The 19,847-nt window shown below is 39.4% G+C and overlaps 1 protein-coding gene across 6 annotated transcripts in view; it reads left to right on the plus strand.

The window, feature by feature from the left end:
* The first annotated feature begins 243 nt into the window (after positions 1-243).
* SLC35G2 (solute carrier family 35 member G2) overlaps positions 244-19,847 on the plus strand; it is a 32,832-nt gene continuing 13,228 nt past the window's right edge. Inside the window, exon 1 of one of the 6 annotated variants that reach the window (XM_008532709.2) lies at positions 244-832. The gene's annotated coding sequence lies outside the window, so the exon portion shown is untranslated. Of the gene's footprint in view, positions 833-6,894; positions 7,034-19,847 lie in introns of those variants that run through there. The other 5 variants (XM_008532710.2, XM_008532711.2, XM_070576145.1 and 2 more) reach the window with 5 other exon arrangements.

The following is a 19,847-nucleotide window of genomic DNA, read 5'->3' on the forward strand; positions in this document are numbered from 1 at the left end:
TGGACTGAGGCTGCCTCCCTGCCCCCTTCTAGAAGACCACGTCACCCCGGCTCACAGGCGAGCTTCCAACCGGCTCTCTCCAAGGGCGCAGGCTACAGGCGCCCGGAGCGGGCGGGTTCCCGGCGCCTTAGACCCTCCCACCGCGCGGGGAGGAGAAGCGCCTCAATCCCGCCGCCAACCCTGGGCGCCCTCCGTGGTCTCCCGGGCGGGCCCCGGCCGGCGGGGGGAGGGGCAGCGGAGGGCGCAGGCGCAGTGTCCGTGCCCGCGGCGCCCCTCTCGCGCCCGGCCTGGCGGCCCCCGCTGCCCGCGCCGCGGTTTTCCAGGCGGAGCGCGCGGCGGGCTCAGCGGGCTCGGAGGCTCGGCCGGGCGCGTGGCAGCGGGCAGCCCCGGCCCGAGCACCGGGCGCGCCTTCCTCGCCGCGACTCGCAGGTAACCGGGCCCCGGGAGCGGTCGGCAGCAGCGGACTCGAGCCTTGACCCTGCCTGCCCGGCCGCCCCTCCCGGAGGAGCGGGTGCGTACCCCGACCGCATACCCTCGCGTTCAGCGGGGCATCGAAGGGGCAGAGCCCCTCTTTCGGGGCTGCGCCGGTCCCAGGGCGGAGCGCCCCGCCCCCTTCTCAGACCTTCGCGGGCAACTCGGTTCGACGCCCGAAAGGCCGCGGGGCCTCCACTTCCTTGCACTGCTCTCTTGGAGGACCCGGACACCGGGTCGGTAGGGTCAGCATCTACGCCCCCATTTCCTGCCACTGTCGCACCTCGGGGCTCTTCCCCAGCCCCCATGATAAAGGCCAGGCTATTGCTTTCCTCTAGCCCACGAGCCCACCCAAACAAGGGTGAGTCCCTGTGGCGTCATGGGATCAATTTCAAATGCAAACTTTAAAAAATGCTGGATGGTTTTAGAAATATGGCCAAGAATTAGTATTTTCCTTTAATCTCTTGTCTCATGTCTATGCCTCTTGAACGCCAGTCTGTATGGGTTGAGATTTTCATGCAGAATAAATGGTTTGTAGAAATCTTTCCCCATTGAAAGGCGAAGGCAAGGAGTAGTGGAGGGAGGGCCAGGCTACGGCCGAGTGTGGCGGCTGGAGGCACAGGGCAAGTCCCCCAGCCTCCCCAGCCCCGGGCAGGAAAACACGAACTCTCCCAGACCGTCTCTGGGCGCTGTAGGATTACTGCGCCATGTGCGCTCGCTTGGCCTCTTTTGAGATGAGGAGAGGATGGAAGGGTCGCGCGGGCCATCAGGAAGGAGACGCGTACTGGGGCGAGTGTGGGCGCTGCGCGGACCTGCATCTCTGTCTAGGCTTTTCGGGGCTTGGCGAGGAGCAGGACGAAAGCCTGCGTCCGAGAGACGATTAAGGGCCCCGAATTAGTGACACGCGGGGCGGAGAGGCCTGGGGGCAGCTGGGGAGGGGCGGTCTCCGCAGGCAGATCCGCCCGAAAGGACTTTGATTGGGGTTGCCCGTGTCCTTGGTGCTGAAGTGCCGCAAGCGCCTTGGTCGGCTTTCTTCCCGGGCCGCGGCCCGCCTTGCCCTTCTACTCTGCACATTTGCCAGAAATAGCCCATCTCCAAGGCAGGTGGGCAGAGTGGAGCCAGCCCGACACTGAAACCCTTTGCAGATGGGTTGATGCCAGTTTCTTGACGATATGAGGGCAATTGTGGCCCGCCGTGGGGTTGCAGATAAAGCATGTGCATAACAGGTTTGATTACCTATGCAAGCACACACGATGAGCACAATAAACAGGGACTCTCACACATACATATGTAGGATACATGTATGTGTATATGCACACAAACGTAACGCACATGTAACTACACTCACCATTTCAACACCATCAAACGCTACAAGTGACATTTTTCTAGAGCTTATTTGTAATCCATCTTTATTTTTTGACACGTAGTGTTTCTGAATTCTGCGGAACCATTAATATTCATAATCATCTGTTCCGAAATCACAGAGCCTCTGGATTAAAGTGTTTGGTATTTTGCTGAGCAATTAGCTATTTATACATATTTTAATTCCAGAAGAAAGGTAGTCTATAAAGATGTAAGATTGATATTGATACAAAAAATATGTTCCTAAAGGAAGTTTAAAGAAAAAGAATTGATGAAAAATTTAATACAGAACAATATCTGGATAATAGTCCCATGGAAAGTTATAATCTGAAGAAAATATGACTAAGATGCATCATAATGCTGAAATCATAATTTCAAATATACTGGTGGTATGTTTGAATCTCCTTAAAGATTACGTATGTATTTTTTCAAAATGTTGGTATTTATGGTTTATCTCTCATAAAATGTATGCTCATTGTTAGAAATTTAGGTGATAGAGAAATGCATAAAACCAGAGAAAATCATTGTAAACAGATTTTCTTTTAGATGAACACACATGCATTTTAAATGGACCAAGCTTCTGTTGGTTGCATTTTCACTATATAATTTATCTTTAATGTCTTTCAAACCAATACATATAAAACTAAGTGATCATTACTAAGGGTTGCATAATATTGCACTTTGTAGGTAGAACATAATTTATTTAAACAATCTCATAATCATGAACATTTGTGTATTTCCAATTTTTTGCTGTCATAGACAATTCTGCAACTATCATCTTTGACGAAACTTTTGTGCACTTGTTTGATTATATTCTTAGAACAAATTCCTAGAAGTGAAATTGATGGTCCAATGGGTAGCTACATTTTATTTTTTGGTACATTGACTTGTTCCTTTATTTGTTGAATTATTTCCTATCTCCTCTCTTGTCTTGTTTTATTCTTTACTGTGTTCTCAACATCTGTAACAGTGCGATATATGGGTACTCAAGAATTATTTTTTGGAAGAACACTATTTCCAGATTGTGCTACAGAAAATGTGTACCAATGTATACCACTATAAACACTGACTTCGAATGTCAGTATCCTAACACTATTACCAAAATTAGGTTTTTAGGTTTTCTCAGTCTTTTAAAAGTATTTTCCAATTGGATAGGCAAAAAAGAACATCTTTTCATATATTTACTGGTCAAATTTATTTCTTGTTTTGTGTGTTTCTCTCCTTATTTTTCTATTGGTATGCTTATAGTTTTTCTTACTTATAAGAGTTCTTTGCATAGAACTAAGGACTTTGTTAAATATGTTGCAATTTTTTCTTGATTTTTTTAATTTTTAAACTTTATGATCTTTTATGCTTTATAGAAAGTTTCAATTTTTATGTAGTCAAATATATCTTTTTTTCCTTTATAATTTCTGGCATTTGTATCAGTCTTTCCTTCCTCTATAATAAAAGATAATCTACCGTATTTATGGTTTTGTAAAAGAGATTACATTTTAAACTCTAGATTTATGCCCCCACTTTCCTTTTTAGTAAATTCATTTCATTGCCAGATGTGAAATTCTACTGAAGATTGATGTGTAAGAAGTAGTTATTTATTTTCAATCCTCATATCCATGGGCTTGTCCTTTATGAAGGGTAACATTTTACTGAGTTTGAACCTTTTAATGTGATGTATTTAATTTCTAAATACTTAATGAAAGTGTTTTCGCTTAAAATGCTATTTAGTCTGTGAAATTTTTTACCTGATAGTATGCAGTCTTTTTTAAAAGAAGCTATTCTTTAGAGTGTTTTTTTGTAGATGAAAGAAAATTTGACAAAGTCCACTTTTTAGCCAAATTAGGAATTCATGTCACTGAGGTTCATAAGAATGTACACACTTAAGGTTAGTCACATGCCTTTAAAAAACCCCCAAAACCCAAACACTGTTTTTTGGCATCCATTATGAATCACAATAACTTTTTCCAAATAACAAAAGAATGGTTATTGGGGCACTGATGAGTTTTTCCGTATTATTTTCTTCCTGTGCTAAATGGGAATAGTTTTATTGTGTTTTAGAGAATAAATTTTAAAATATAGCTGATTATAAAAATGGAAACAACACCAGAGTAGAAAATGAAAGCCTCTAGTAAGCCATTCTCCAAAGGTAACTTTGAATATTAGTTTGGAATAAATACTTCCAGATTATTAAATTCATAAATAAACATACATTTCATTGAATGTAAGATATTGTCAATTGTAAGATGATTTTAACTTTAGAAATGTGAAAAGTGAGCATTTTAAATTTCGTGTATCATAAATTGAATAATATTTTATCTATTTTTCTGGGTTTTTTTGCATAAGATATGGATATCTTCCCATCTGATACATATAAGGATTGAATTAATCAGTATCCCATTTAAGTACATTTAGATTATTTACAACTTTTGGATAATAAAAACAATGCTGTATTGAACATTCTTTTAATATACCTCTGTGTTGTTTCCTTAGAATAAATTCCTAAATGAAATTGATGTGTTAGGGAGAATGCACTCTTTGCATTTGGGTGCACATTGTCTGCCCTCCAAAATTCTTGTAACAATTTGCTCTGCAACCAATAATACGTGATGTTCTAGATTCTTCATTCACTTGTGCTAGAGGTAGTCAGCATTTTCCATTTTCCTCACCTATGAGGCAAGACAGATATCTCACTCTACTTTTAATTCTTGTTTCCGTGTCTTTTACAGAAATTGTGAATCTCTCCATATGACGATTAGTCATTTGTATTTCTTCTTCTATGATTACCTTTTCATGGCTTTGCCCAATTTTCTTGAGTATTTAAGAGTCCATTTTGGATGAAAGATGTTGACCCTTTGTGGTTGTTTTTAGTTTGTCATGTAAAATTTTTTTATAGTTCGTTTTTTTGTACAGATGATTTAAATTTTCCTGGAGTCAAATCTGTCAATCTTTCCTTTTGTGATGTCTGATCTTGGTGTTACACTTAGAACACCACCCCAATCCCCATCCCAAGATTATAAAAATATAATCTCTAAAATTCTAAAGATTCTAAAAATATCTCACTAGAGATATTGAGAGAAAGAGCACAATTAAATTTACTAAGGACTAGAACTTGGATTCATATTATATTTAGATAGTCACCAGTTCTGTTTCTAAACAAGATCTAATCGGCTTTGTCCCTTTGTGTTGGTAGACCTGTCAGGCAGCTCCGGTCGGGGTGGGCAGTTGCAAGCAGAGGGGCCCAAACTGAAGAGGGGAAATTATCACACTGGTTTCATTTAATTAACATGGCTGACACTTCTGTTTTAGCTATTAGAAATGGGGGTTAGTGAATTCAGTCACATTAGAAAATCATATTTGGGGAGATTGGCAGGAAGATTGACAGATTAATTAATTACACTTTAAAAAATACTTTTATATAATTTAGAATCTTTTCAAAGACACAGACTTAATGAGAATACGTATAGATGTAAATAATCCAATAATCAAATATAAGCTTGATTAGAGCTTATAAAGTTAATTTTCACATTGTTTTAATTCAAATGGATAGTTGAACTCTCCAATACCTTTGAACTTGCATTGCTCTCCACACTTCACATCTCCCAGCTGATCTCAGCAGTCGTTGGCCTATCTGGCAATCTGATAGTTTATGGTTACCATAATGGGGATTAGACCCTCTCCAATTATTAGGTGCTTGAGGAGTCTTTGCCTCCTAGTGACCTGAGTAGGAATATAATTTTCCGTTGGGGATTGGAATTTGTTGGTAAGGAAAAAAATGATGACATTAATCATATTCTAACCAGGCCCTCTTTTTTTCTGAGCACTTTGAAACATTTCACTGTTGATGAGAATCTTGTTTCATTTGTCTTGCGGAGGCTGCCTTGCACCATGGGTGGCATTATTAAAAACTCTGATGAGTCACAGTTCCAGGATGTTATGGGCCACTGCTGTATCTTCCTTCTTATTTCATGTTTCTCCTACATTATTTTGATTATAAAATCAGGCAAAGTACCCTTCTTATCACCACACATATTTTTTCTGCCCTTAGCAATAGATTCTCCAGGTGACCAAAGTGTTACGTCAACTGTCACTGTCTGCTGGCCACTGGTTTGGGTGTGGGAAGGAGAACAATAATCGCTCCAGGGCCTCTCCTTTCTCACTTTTCATCCATCTGCCTGCTCATCTGGACACAGGAAATACCTTTCTACGTGGTAGGGAAATGTCAGAGATGAGCTGAGATCACAGAGATTTTTTTTTTTCCTGTGGACCAAAATTTTATTTTGCCCTATAAATGTTAATATACATATATAATTTAAAAATTTTGGCTTATATAACATCACACTTAAATAACATTCTACACATTAAATTGTTTATTCATTCTAGTTTCTCTTATAGTCATTGCTGTAGTAGAATTGTATGTGTTCACTGGGCATGTGTAATACTTTCTGTGCACTTAACACTATTTCATAGTTATGATTATATATGAGTTCAGTCCATATGCCTGTCATCTTTACTGCAGTTCGTTTAATCATTTCCTGACTGTATCAGAATTGCTTGCTTTGTATCCCTTTCCTTTTATTTAAGATCCCAGAGTATCAACAACGTTCCTAAACTCTGACTTTAAAAACTTGATGAAGGAAAGTAGAAATATTAGGTGACCTAATTTCCCATCTATTTTGCCTCTGGTCTCTCTAACTTTGGCTGAGCCACTGTTCTAAATGGGGGTGAGGATCCCAAAGGTGAGTAAGGCCACTGAGGGTGGTAGTGGCCCAAAGTCAGAGACTCACATTACTTCTTGGATTCTGTTAATTTAGGAGGTAGGTAGGAGGTGGGAAGTAGTTAGGAGGTAGAAGATAGAGTGAGGTTGCAGAACTGTGGCAGCCAAAACTCTGCACTACAGCTGATTAGACCCAGGGTTAGAGATCTCCGGTTCAGAGGACGGCTTTCTCCAAAGCAGGCCGGCTGTGCCAGAGGACTCATGAATTCTCCCAGCGCTTGTTGAGTCTGGCATTTCCTGGGACCTTGGGATACCAAGAAGAAGATAAGGACATAATCTCTGTTCTTGGAGCAGTAACACTTTATCAGGGGCTAGTGTAACATACACAGCTCACAGTGATGCCATCTGTCAAGGACTGTGACAGAGCCCCGTAGAAAGTGTTCTTGAACCCAGAGGAGGAACAGATTGTTCAGTGAGAGGCTTCTCCAAGTAAGTCTCCAGGAAGGTCGTTGGGGTGTGGGTGGGAGTTTGCCTGAGATTGCTTTGTTGGGTAGCAAGTAGTCGATGGCCTCAAATTGGGCTGGAAGGTAACAGCCTGGATTTGAACCCTGGCTGCCATAGTAAGCACCTTTGTAAGCTTGGGCAAATCACTGAAACTTGCTGAGCTTCACTTAACTTTTTTTTGTAAAAAAAGGGACTCATATTAGTTCCTACCTTGTTTGGGTTGTGGGATTAAGTGAAATAATATGTGTAAAGCACTTGGTATAAACCTGGTGCCCAGTAGTCTAATCTATTTTTTCTAGCCTGTCTGTAAAGTTGCATGTAAATCACTCTGGACAAATGATTTTTGATCCTGTTGTCAGAGCTCTCAAGGGCAAGAAGATACAAACCCTTTGTGTCTTCTGATTCCATGTGATAATTCTAATCTGGAAGTTTCTCTTTTAATGTGGCTTAAATCTCAACCTGCTGCATTTTACCAATTTTCACACTATCCCAAAACAAAATAGATCTAGTCTGGAACTGTCATTACTTTTGCTTTGTTCTCTAATACTGTTGTGTTAGAGTAAATACCTATTTAATTGTATAATTTCCTTCCTTTAATGTGCATAGCATGTGTTGTGTGTTTTATGGCACTTGTTACCATATATCTTTTCTCCCAAATGAACATGTAAGTTATTTAAGAGAAAGCTTATGTCTTGGTCTTATCTCTAAATGTGTCTTAGCATAGGGCCTTCCACATCATAGACACTCAGTAAATATTGACTGAATAAAGGAATAAACATGAATGCATGAGGCTGCCAGAATAGCTGGTGCAGTCTCAGGCTGCCCACATAGAAACGGAATCTCCTGAATAGAAGAAGTTATAGAAACTGGTGTATGTTCAGGGGAGAGTGGTTAAGATGGTGAGAAGACTGAAATCCATGATTATACATGGAATAATTGAAGAAAGAGGAGGTTTTTGGAATGGAGAAGAGAAAACTCATGATGGGAGACCTGGGATGGGGGAGTAGAAACAGTACCTCCTGATATTGAAATGCCGTTGTGTGGAAGAGGGAATTATTTAGGGACCCCAAAAGAAATATATAGGAACAGCCTCTGGAAATTATATGGAGAAAGATTTTGACTCAATGTTAAAATGTAATTTTCTAACAATCAAAATGATTTCCAGCTGGCTGCTTTGAGTGAGTTTCCTGTCATCGTAGGTGTTCAAACAGAAACTGGACTGTTTTGGGGGATGGTATAGAAGATACAGTTACTTGCAAAGGAATTGAAGTAGATGACACCCAAAGTCTTTTTCAACGTCATTGTCTTTAATTCTATGTATATTATTATAGTATTGTATATGGGTATCCTATATTAAATATATATGCTAATATATATTGTATATGTATATATAAAAAGATATATATGTATGTATGTATGATTTATATTTGCTCATTATCACCATTTTGCCTAAATTAATGAAGGGTGAAAATTACTTCAAAAACTTGATCTTGATTATTTAAAAAATATTACTAACACATTTTTTGCTTGAGGACACCAGTTTATAAAATATTATTCTATGTGAACACTATGTGCTTAAACTGCAACAAAGAAATTTAATAGTGTTGTTAGCGTCTCAAATGCAAATAAATATTATTTCAATTTCTAAATTGAATCTAAAAAGAGAAAACAAGTGTCTCAGAGTCACCTTGTCCTGATTGGGATGAGTTGTGGTTTACAGTTCAGGATTTTCATTACCACTACCACTGTCCTGATCACCACCACCATCATTGCTAATATTTATTTAGCATTTACTGTGTACTTTTTGCTCTGTTTTAAGCACCTCACATGTATTAACTCACGTACTTTTTCCAATAACTCTATGAGGTAGATACTGTTATCCCCAGCATATTTTTTTACATTTTATTGGAAATAATTTCAAACTTGCAGGAAAGTTGCACATATAGTCCAATGAACTCCTGGGTGAGGATAATTCCCATATATCCTTTACCCCAAGTTCTCAACTGTAACCATTTTACAGTGTGTGCTTTGTCATTCATTTGTATCCTTTCTGTTTTTTTCTGAACCAATTGAAAGTAAGTTACAGATGTGATGCCTAATTATCCCTAAAGAAAGTATTTTCCTTAAAGACGAGATACTCTCCTCCATAACCAACCACAATATTATCATCAAAATGAGGAGCCTAACACATATAATTCTACCATTGAATCCAGAGACCTCATTCAAAATTTGCCATTTTTCCCAATAATTTCCTCTTTGGAAAAATATTTTTACTCCTGGTCTAGAATCAAATCCAGGATTATGAATTGCACTTAGTTGTCATGTCTCTTTAATCTTTAATTTGTGATAATTCCTCATTCCTTCCTTGTCTTTAGTAACCTTGACATTTTTGAAAGTTCAGGTTCGTCTGATGTTTCTTCGTGATTAGATGCAAGTTATGAATGTTTAGTAGGAATATGACAGAAGCAAGATTGTGTTCTCAGTGTATCTTATTAAGAGACACAATATTGATTTGTCTTTTTGCTGGTAATGTTAACTTTGATGACTTTGTTAGATGATAACTTCTCCATTGTAAAGTTATTAGTTTTCCCTTTGTAATTAATAAGCATTTTGTGGTGAGATGCTTTGAGACTATGTAAACGTCTTGTTCTGCAACAAATTTTCAGTCACTTATTTTATGATGATTCTTACTTGAATAAATTATTACTATGATGATTGCTAAATGGCAGTTTTTCCAGTTTCAACATTTATTTTACATTTACTAGTTGGTATTCTATTGTAAGGAAGAATTTTCTTTCTTTTTATTTATTTGTTTGTTTGTTTATTTACATTAGTATGGACTTGTGGATTTCTGTTTTATTCAATGGATTATAACCCATTACTATCATTATTGATTTTGATGATGAAATTGTCACAGATTTGGCTATTGGAATCCTGTTCAAGCTTGTTCTTGTATTCTTTTGACATCTCTATATTATTCTTAAAGTACTTTCTGGTGTAGGATGTTTCAGGCTCATCTTGTACTTTTCCTGCCCCAACCATTTCAGTCATTTCAAAAGATATTTCTCCAAGGAGCCCTGGTTCCTTCTAGTAGAGAATGCAAGATCTGGGTGCTAGATGTGGTCATTGCTACTGGGGTGTTTTTGCTTTTAGGCCATCTTAGCAGACAGGGCCAGGAAATTGACAAACATATATACATATGTCTATATCTATTTCTATATCTATTCATCTATTTATATTAAAATCCATGAGTTAACTCTAATATCAATTCCACTCCAACACCACAGGGTTCATTCTATTCTTCACCCTTTTCCTATTTGTAAATTCCTTCTCTGATGATGATAAATCTGACTCCCTTTATCCTCAATACGTTTAACTGTTTGCTCATTCTCCTTTTATATAACCAATATCCTGACTTCATGGGCCACCTCCTTGTCCCCATCTCTTCAGATCCAGTCCTGCTGGGCCACTGGTCTCCTCACAGCCTTAAGTTATATAGCCAGAAAGTGGTGGAGCAGGAAAAAAAATGCAAAGCTGCCAATTGCTTGACAGAGAGCCCATACTGGGTCTTCAACCCAAGGGCATCTATTTGTGAAACTGCTCCTGTGAAGATGCTCAAGGAAAAGGGGTGCTTGGGTTAATGACATGAAGATTTAACCAGGCGGACTGGCAAGCCTCAGGGATGTGCTTTCCATGAGAAACTTGGAGAATGAAGGTTGGAAGCAGCCAAATGCTGCCACCTGCCAAGAACCACAGTGAGGGGTTTCTCCAAAACTAGTGCAGTTTGGGGATCAGTCAACCAGCACCTCCAGTGCCACAAATATCCCACTATTTTGTTACTATATCAAGAGCACATTCCATTAAGACAGGAATGTATCACTGTATTTCTAAAGAGGAAAATATTGCTTTTATTAACTTCTTAAATTGAAATTCTAGGAGATGGATGATAGTGTTTGTTGTTTTAGTGCTGACTTCATTTCCTGGTCCAGAAGATCACAAATCTGTTCATGTTTTAGAAAACAACATGAGGTCCATCTGTTCAGGTCAGATTTTTCCACATTAATACAAAGATTTATGGAGTGGTAACTTCTGTAAGAAAAACCAATAGTAATTTTATTCTTTGCTGCCATTTGGAATCCACATTATTTTGTTGTTGTTAGTCATGAAAATATAGTAATACACGCACACACAATGAATTAATTCCTTCAAACACTGTATGTGATAAAGACATCCTCCTTAGTTGATGTAGTATTTCACCTCTGTTTTGGTTTGGGTTCTAGACACCATCCATTCAAATTCTCTCTGTAACATGGTCTGTTTATCCACAGTTTTGCTTCCAACAGAAGGCGCAGAAATACAAGAGCTACATTTGGCTTTCTGGATGACTATTCTGGTCTGGTTGAAATATAAAGTGACAATTTTTTTTTCCTCTGATGAAAACAGCTTGATTTCCCCCAACCCGATTTAAAGTAAATACATGCTTATGTAGAAAATTAAACAAAAATGTAAAAAGAAGAAAGTACTGAATAATTGAAATTCCACCATCCATAGTATAGATATAAATTGTTTTATATAAATAGAATCATACTATGAATACCTTTGTATACCTTTTTTTTACTTAGCAATGTGACATGAAGATGTTTTTTTGGTCAATATATACATGTAAATTATCTTTTGGATGACTGCATAATATGCATTGATGTTTTTATTTAAATCTCCCACATTAAAGGACATTAGATTATTTCCAATGTTTCATTGTGTAAAGAAAGCCAGGATGAATATCCTTGCATGCCATCTTTATGTAGTTTACTAGTGATCCCCTTAGAATAATTTCCTGGAAATGGAATTGTGTGGTCAAAGAGTTTACACATTTTAAATTTTGATACATGTTGCTGGTAAAATTAACTCTTAATGAGATGGATTATCCTATGCTTGTCCTTCTTATACAATGTCCCTGCCAATGACTGGACTTTATAAAATCTCTTTTCAGCTTTACAGTAGCATTATATATATGTGAGCATTATATATATCTATAGCTGTTATACATTATATAACATTATATATATGTTCTCAGACAGACGTTAAAGGAGTAGAGTGATTTTAACAAATCTAGGTATGCCAGTTAACCAACCAGATGTTGTTAAGTTTTATTCAAAATTTGACTTTTGGTTTAGTCTGAAACAAGATGGCATCTGGTCACCGTTTTTTTAATTGCTTTATCTTATTTGAGTTTATTGAAATGTGATATATGGGGAGATGTGACTGAGTTGTAATTTCATTGAGTGATGTCTATAGTGTGAAGAATCACTTATGATGAAATGAAACCAAATTTGTAAAGTTTTGAACTAATTCATTTGGCATTTCCATAATTCTTGGCTCAAGAGGGATTTCAGGCTTGGCTTTCTCATGGATAGCAAGAACAGGGCAAATGTGAGGAGGTGGTATATGTAGTGTTTGAGGGATTTGAGAGAGACCGTTGATTCTGGGCATCCCTTTTTTGTTCAGGGACTGATGCAAGTCCTGGGAGGTTGGCAGGCTTCTTTGAACTCAGCTGGGCTGTTTGATCCTCTCTCATGAGAGTTAGGTAAATGATAAGCAACCAATAAATAAGTACAATTTTAACAAGCATATCAGAACAGCTCTGTAATCTGTTTTACATTTAATTAGCATCTCACCTAGTTGGTGGTTTAACCACTTAGATACATACAAAAAAGATCACGGAAATTGAAAAGGATTGTTTTATTCCTGCTCCTCCCCCTTCTAGCGATGACTCCCTGCCACTCTTCACAGATTCACCCAGCACAGCTGAATTTAAAGGTGCTGATTCACTGCAAACTGATGCTGCCTTTTTTTTTTAAGACAGTGGGAATGTAAGTGGTAGATGATAAATATATGTTCATTGAGAATGGCATATTTTATGCAAATTGGTAAATCCACTGCTTCAGACATTAGAAAGACTCTTTCCTGGAAGGGAAGTGTGGATTATAAATGGTGAAAGACTCTTGCATTCCAGCAAGTTCTTAGCTGCCAGCCGACACATTCATCACAGTGTGCCAGAATGGATTTTAAAACGGTACAACATAAATTGCTCAGCTCCAAATCAGGCATCACCGCCTTCACACAAGCCAAATCAACCTTCTTGTTTGAAAACTGCCACATAAGGCCTTTTTTTCCAAGCTCAGTTAACCTTTTCCTTTCCTGTTATACATGGCTCATTACAGTCTACTAACATTAACCACCATGGAGTATAGAGGAGCCAGGCTTCTCACTGCATTTTGCGTACATAGCAACTAACAATCCCAGTTGCTTCCAAGCTGATGGCAAGAAAGAATGTTAAACTCAGCTCTAACCAGACTGGAAACTCCCATCCCTACCTTCCCTTTTCCAGCCCTTTCCCCTTTCCACCTTCTGCTCTTATTTAGTTCTTTCCTTTTTCTGTCTTTGTCCCTCCCAGAGCCAACTGTTGACTCCTGGCAACTCCTACACAGCTGATAGCCCCTGGCTATCCCTTCCCTAGCTTTCTGCCTTGGAACTGTCAGCTGAATCTCCAGCTCAGACTTGGGCTAGGCTTCCTGTTTGGATCATCTCTCCCACTTGTCTTTCCCACCTCTCCCACCACCCCACACCCACCCTATCAGATTTTTCTTCTTACCTCACCTCATCTCCAAGTCCCTTAGCTATAATTTTCTCCTTTCCTATAACCCAGACTGATACAGCCCAGCAAAATCCCCAGGCCCCTCTCCCATTCTCCTATAGCCCAGCTTAGCCTAGCTCTTCTTAGCCCCCTCAGACCACATTCTACCTTGTTCCTCCCAGCCTGGCCCACTCTGGGATCCAGTATCCACTGCCTTTGCTAGTTCAACTAAGCAGCCTTCATCCCCAACTCAGTCAGCCATACCCCACCTTCAGCTAGGTCAGCCCCATCAAAGCAGCCTTGACCCATACCCTCTTGGGCAGCTTCTGCTTTTCAGCCCTGAATAAGGATTCTTTCTCACCTGAGTATCCTTCTTTTAAGCTGATGTTACCTGACATGCCAAGGAGCTAATCATTCAGGCTGGTGTGCCCTGAATCTCTTCTAGCCTAGAATGAGTAAGCTGTCATCTGGTTCTCGTGCTGCAGTGCATCTGTTAGCACTGCAGGGAGTGATCCTTACAGAGGATGTCAGCACTGACCTGTTATCAGCAAGGTCCAGTGATGATGATGGATTTGGGCTGATTCATCCACATTCCTACTCTGATCCTTCTAGCAAAAAGATGCATTTGCAAGATGGTTGGCAGGGTCAGGAGATGCAGACAATGGCTTTGGAAACAAAAGTAGCTATTGCTACAGTAATATAGAACTGAGCCCTATCTAAGGGCTGGATTCTCAGGGTCAGAGCACCAAAACCAGATTCCAGAATGCAACACATTTGCCATCCCTCAGACTCAAATTATTTTTCTCAAGAACAAGAAGCTCTTGAATAGAGTGAAAGATTTAATATCCAACTGATTTTTGAGCCAAATATCAGTTTCTTACTGGTCAATTATGTAGATATAAAGATCAGAATTCATCCCTAACTACCCCCCTTTAAACTGGCTGTACCCTGGAGTTTTTCCCACATGATTTGCAGACATGACTGATGGTGGTAACTGTTAGGTATTTATCCTTATTTCTTCCTGCTAGGCGGTTCAGGATCTGTTTCAAATGACAAGGTGGTATCACCAACAAGGTTCCAAGGCTTTCCTATTTTTAGATGGAAAGTTCTTCAATGATATAGCTCAAATGAAAGTTCTCTCAATCCCAGAACTTTGCAGAGATGCTGACCCCTCTCCAGGGTGAATCCTGGATGGGTTATTCTGACAATCCTGGTCCAGCCTGGGGCCAGCATAGGGTCCAGGGGCAGTCCAGACCAGGAGAGGGGTTCCTCAGGGATCTGGAACTAGTCTCCTCAACACAGAGAGTCAGAATTGCTGCCAAGTGTGAGGACAAACTCAAAGGTGAAACCAGGACAGAAATAGGAGAATAAATAGCAGAGCCTGTGATAGCTGATAGCAGGATGAGACAAAGTTCAGAGAGCAGTTGTAGGATGCAGTTCAGGGCTGAGTCTTTATTTTTGTTCAATCAACATTTATTATGTGCTCTGTGTGCAAGGAACACAAATATGAATGAAAATGCTCTTGCCTTCATGGAATTCACAGGCCACAAAAGAGATTGTGACTTGGCATGCTCCCTTTAGATGGTGCCAGGATCTGTTGAAGGAGTGGACATGGCAGATTAAAGGAGCCGCCTTGGGTTGTTCACAACCCAGAAAACTTGAGACGTGCTGACAAGTCCTGCCTAGCATGGATGTGGAAGGAGATGGAGTCGTACTATGATGGCTCCCACTTGTCTGTGGTTGTGAGTCTTCTCAGAAAGAGCACTTTAAAAATCAGAGATCTGAAGGAATTTTAGTACTTGCCCCGTGGCCTGGAATTTGCTCACTGGGCCCAGATGAAGATTTGAGTAGAAGTGGCTGGGAGAGTGGACAGAGTGTGCAAGGGAGTTATGAGAAAACAAATTTGCCTTGATAATTGCATTTCCAGAGAACTATCTAAGTAATCATATAAAATTTAAAAGGTTCCTAGTAGAAGATGGCTTGAAGTAATCACTCATATTCTGTCCTAGTTAGCAGTCCTAAATCCGTATTTACTACAATTGACATGCATTTCTTCAGTATGAGCTCAAAGTGCTTCTACCCATCCTTAAGGAATCTTATGTTATTATTACCCCAGACTACCAACCAATCCTGGTTGATTCAAAATCTATTATAGCTTTGTTGAAAAATTGTAGGCTATTTTCCCAAAACAGTAACTACATGAGGAACAAAATGTAGGCAAATTGTCTACTATGAATTACTATTATACACCATCCCATCTCATCAAGAAAATTTAGTAGCAATTAAAGGCTATTAGAAGGGATCACCATCATTATCTTCAACCTTTGATTCATTAGACCAGCATTATGTGTGAATGAATACTCTTCCATAAATTTCAAAGTATTAATGCTTTATTGGCATCTGTGTTAAAATAATATTGATAAAAGCAGAGTAGACAGGAGAGGTTCCTTGATGGATGGGCTTTGTTCTTAAATTTTACTTGGTATGCCAGTGTATCTGTGTATCTGACAGGGTTTAATTGCAGATAACAAAAATCACTCTAGCTCTGTCAATCAGAGATATAATACAAGGAATCAGAAGTTTCTAAAATCATTGGAAGAGCTGGAGGAGCAGATTTCAAGCTGGGCCTAAGAATATTTCCTAGAATGCATGGTTTTATCCTTTAGAAAATTCCTAATCTAGCAATTCATAAACTGTATATAGGCCTTCTTGGTATAGAAACAGAGCAGAGAGGGAAAATAAACATTTCTTCTATGCTAATGACAAAATCTCCACAGTTTTTACTAACAGGAAGGAAGCAACCTAGTATTTATTGAATACCTGTTATATGCCTGCTGTTGTTCTAGATACTTTTGATCTATCTTTTCATTAAATCCTTATTAATAACTTTTTAAGTTGGTAATATCAGTCCATCTTACAGAAGAGGAAACTGAGGTTTAGGAAGGCTAAATGATGCATGCACAGGTAGTAAATGATAGAGGCAGAATTCAAATTCAGGTCTGCTGCCTCCAAATTGGTTAGACCTGTTGTCCAGCATTGGTTATTTATCCAAAGTCGTATTTGATGGCATCCAACCAAAGCTCTGTTTCAATATTTAATAACTACATCCAGCAGGCCAGTTGAGCCAGCCATTGAGATGTTTTGTAATGCACTTTTTTCTAGATGATCACGAGGGTGTGGTTCTTAAATCAGACCTTTCAAACGGTATCCCAGGAGGCAAGCAAGCCAGCAAGTAGTTTCTGTCTCAGGCTAAAATAATCTTGTCTGTGTCACTTGACCCAGAACTTTGCAGTCTTATCAGTACTTTTCTAGATCATAAGAATATCAGAAATTCTTTACATGCAAGCAGTTCTTTTGTCCCACTTGTACTACGTGTGTGGGTTTTGTGTCTAAGAAAACAAATATGGTCTTTAGGTGTTCATAGGATGATGGTGTATGAGTTTTCTGTTTGCTGTTGTAACAAATTACCACAAACTTGGTGGCTCAAAACAACATAAATTTATTGTCTTGCAGTTCTGTAAGTCAGAGGTCCGGCACAGGTATCACTGGGCTCAAATCAGGGTGTTGGCAGGGGGTAGTCCTTTCTGGAGGCTCTAGGAAGGATCCATTTCCTTGCCTTTTCCAGCATCTAGAGGCTGCCCACATTCCTTGGCTCATGACTCCCTTCTATCTTCAGTGCCAGCAACCGCAGGCTGAGTCCTCACACTGCATCGCTCTGACTTTGCTTCTGTTGTTATATCTCCTCTGACTTTTCTGTCTCTGTCTTCCACTTTTAAGGACCCTTGTAATTATATTGGGTCCAACAACATAATCCAAGATAGTCTGCCTATTTTCAGGTCAGTTGATTAGCTGCCTTAGTTCCATCTGCAACCTTAATTCCCCTTTGTCGTATAAGGTAATGTATTCACAGGTTCTGGGAATTAGGATGTGGACATCGCAGTAGGGTGTGGGGGGCGTTCTTCTGCCTACTATGGGTGGTTACTTTGCAGTGTAGTACAGAAGAAAGGGCTTGGGAAGGCACACCTGGATCTGAATCTTGTCTCTACCATTAACTAGTTATGTCACCCACTAACTGGCAAGTTACCCAACTTCCCAGAGCCTATTTCCTCACACATAAAATGGAGATTATAATACCTACTTCATAGAGTTGTTTTGAGCCTTACGTGAGAAAATAAAGTTCTTAGTATGTGCCTGGCACAGAGAAGGGGCTAAAAAAACATAGCTGTCATTATAATTAGAGAATCTAGAGCCATATTCAGGACCAAACAATCCAAAGGGCACATCCCAGGTGCTTGGAAGCATCTGTGCTTGCTATTTCCTGTGGTTTCATTTTTCCTTTAACTGTAATTGAATGGTTGCCTCAAATCCTTTCAAAGCCAGTGTATTGATCCTAAATAAACACACAAGTGAAGACACACTTTATTTCACTTTTAGTCTCAGCTAGTTTCTCTCCATAGATGACATCTGAATGGAGAACAAGAGGTAAACATGAATACTCTTAATTTATCTCCTTTTTGTTCTTTCACAACCTTCTCCTGGCCATCAAAAGCCATTTCTTCATTTACATTCAGTGGGCAAACTTCAAAATTGTCATCTGTTCATTTTCACATATGTGGCTTTTCCTGCGATGGTTATGGATCTATTCCTGCATAAAGGATTGCTGACAATGGTCATCCAATTTGCCTGTCAGCTCTCAGAAAGCTGAAGTTAATGATTGACGTAGTGTGTTCAAAGTTTGCTGTTGGAACCATATTAACTAGCCATTAAAAATGATGTTGGAGGATAATTAATGACATGGAAAAATGTTTGCAATGTGTTGATAAGTAAAATGGGGAAGTTATAAAATAAGATAGAGTTCTTGATGTCATTTTTGGAAAAAAAAAAAAGTTCACAAATAGAAAAAGGCCTGGAAGGGTCAGTAGTTATCTCTGGGTGGTAGGATTATGAGTGGTTTTTATTTTCTTTGCTTTCTCACATATCTGAATTTTCTACAATAAACATATATTGCTTTTGTAATAGGAATAAACAAAAAGTTGTTTTGTATTTAGAAATCTGATGGTGGTGAGTAGCTCCGAAGTCAGGCGCTTGTCTTGAGCAAGCCTAAGGGAGCGGGTGAGGACCTCCTTGGACTTGGTGGTGGTGGGACTCATTTGACTGGGCCAAACTGTGAGGTGCACGCTGGGAGTAGGGAAATAGCAACTGAAGTTCAGCTGAGTGATGCTGAAAGATGTTTATCTCCAGCACTCTTCCTAATTGACTGAGAATGGTTTAACTAAGAAAAGCAGGGACCGGCTCCTGGCTTAGTGGTTAAGTTTGTGTGCTCTGCTGTGGCGGCCCAGGCTTTCGCCAGTTCGGATCCTGGGCGCAGACATGGCACCGCTCATCAGGCCATGCTGAGGCGGTGTCCCACATAGCACAAGCAGAGACACTCACAACTAGAATATACAGCTATGTACTGGGGGGCTTTGGGGAGAAGAAGAAGGGAAAAAAGAGAAGATTGGCAGCAGATGATAAGCTCAGGTGCCAATCTTTAGGAAAAAAAATAAAGAAAAGCAGATAGACATTACTTAAGGAACAGCTCCAGTTACGACTAAGGAATTTAATGTTAGAGGAAACATGGGAGACCTAGCAGCAGAAATGGAGCCACAGGTAGAAAAGCTAAATACACAAATTCTCTTAATAGCCAGACTGCACACCCAAATGTTTTATTATTCTTGAAATATTATTAAAGACTTTAAAGTGTTTTAATGGATAAGGCTCCCTATTTGAGTTATTAGCCATTTAAATCCATTTATTTACATTACCTATATTTTGTTCTTAACAAAATTTGCTTCATTTAAAACAATAGCCCATTTATTCATTCAACAAACACTTATTAAATGCTCATCTCATGCCAAGTACTATGCTAGGTGTTGCAAATATAATAATTAGTAATACCTAATTTTAAAACCTGTGGGGTTAAAACCCTCACAGTTCTAGTGGAGGAGAAAGACAAAAGCACAGTTATAATTCAGTGCAATAAATTCTATGATTGATATTGTATAATCAAAGCACTGAGTGGGAATCTGAGATTGGAGTGGGAGGTGGCCTAGGAAAGTTTTCCAGAGAAGGTGATATTTAATCTGGATATTTAATTGAAGAATGAGCAGGAATTTACCAGGTGAA

The sequence above is a fragment of the Equus przewalskii genome, chromosome 15 (genome assembly GCF_037783145.1).
Source record: "Equus przewalskii isolate Varuska chromosome 15, EquPr2, whole genome shotgun sequence".
Lineage (NCBI taxonomy): Eukaryota > Metazoa > Chordata > Mammalia > Perissodactyla > Equidae > Equus > Equus przewalskii.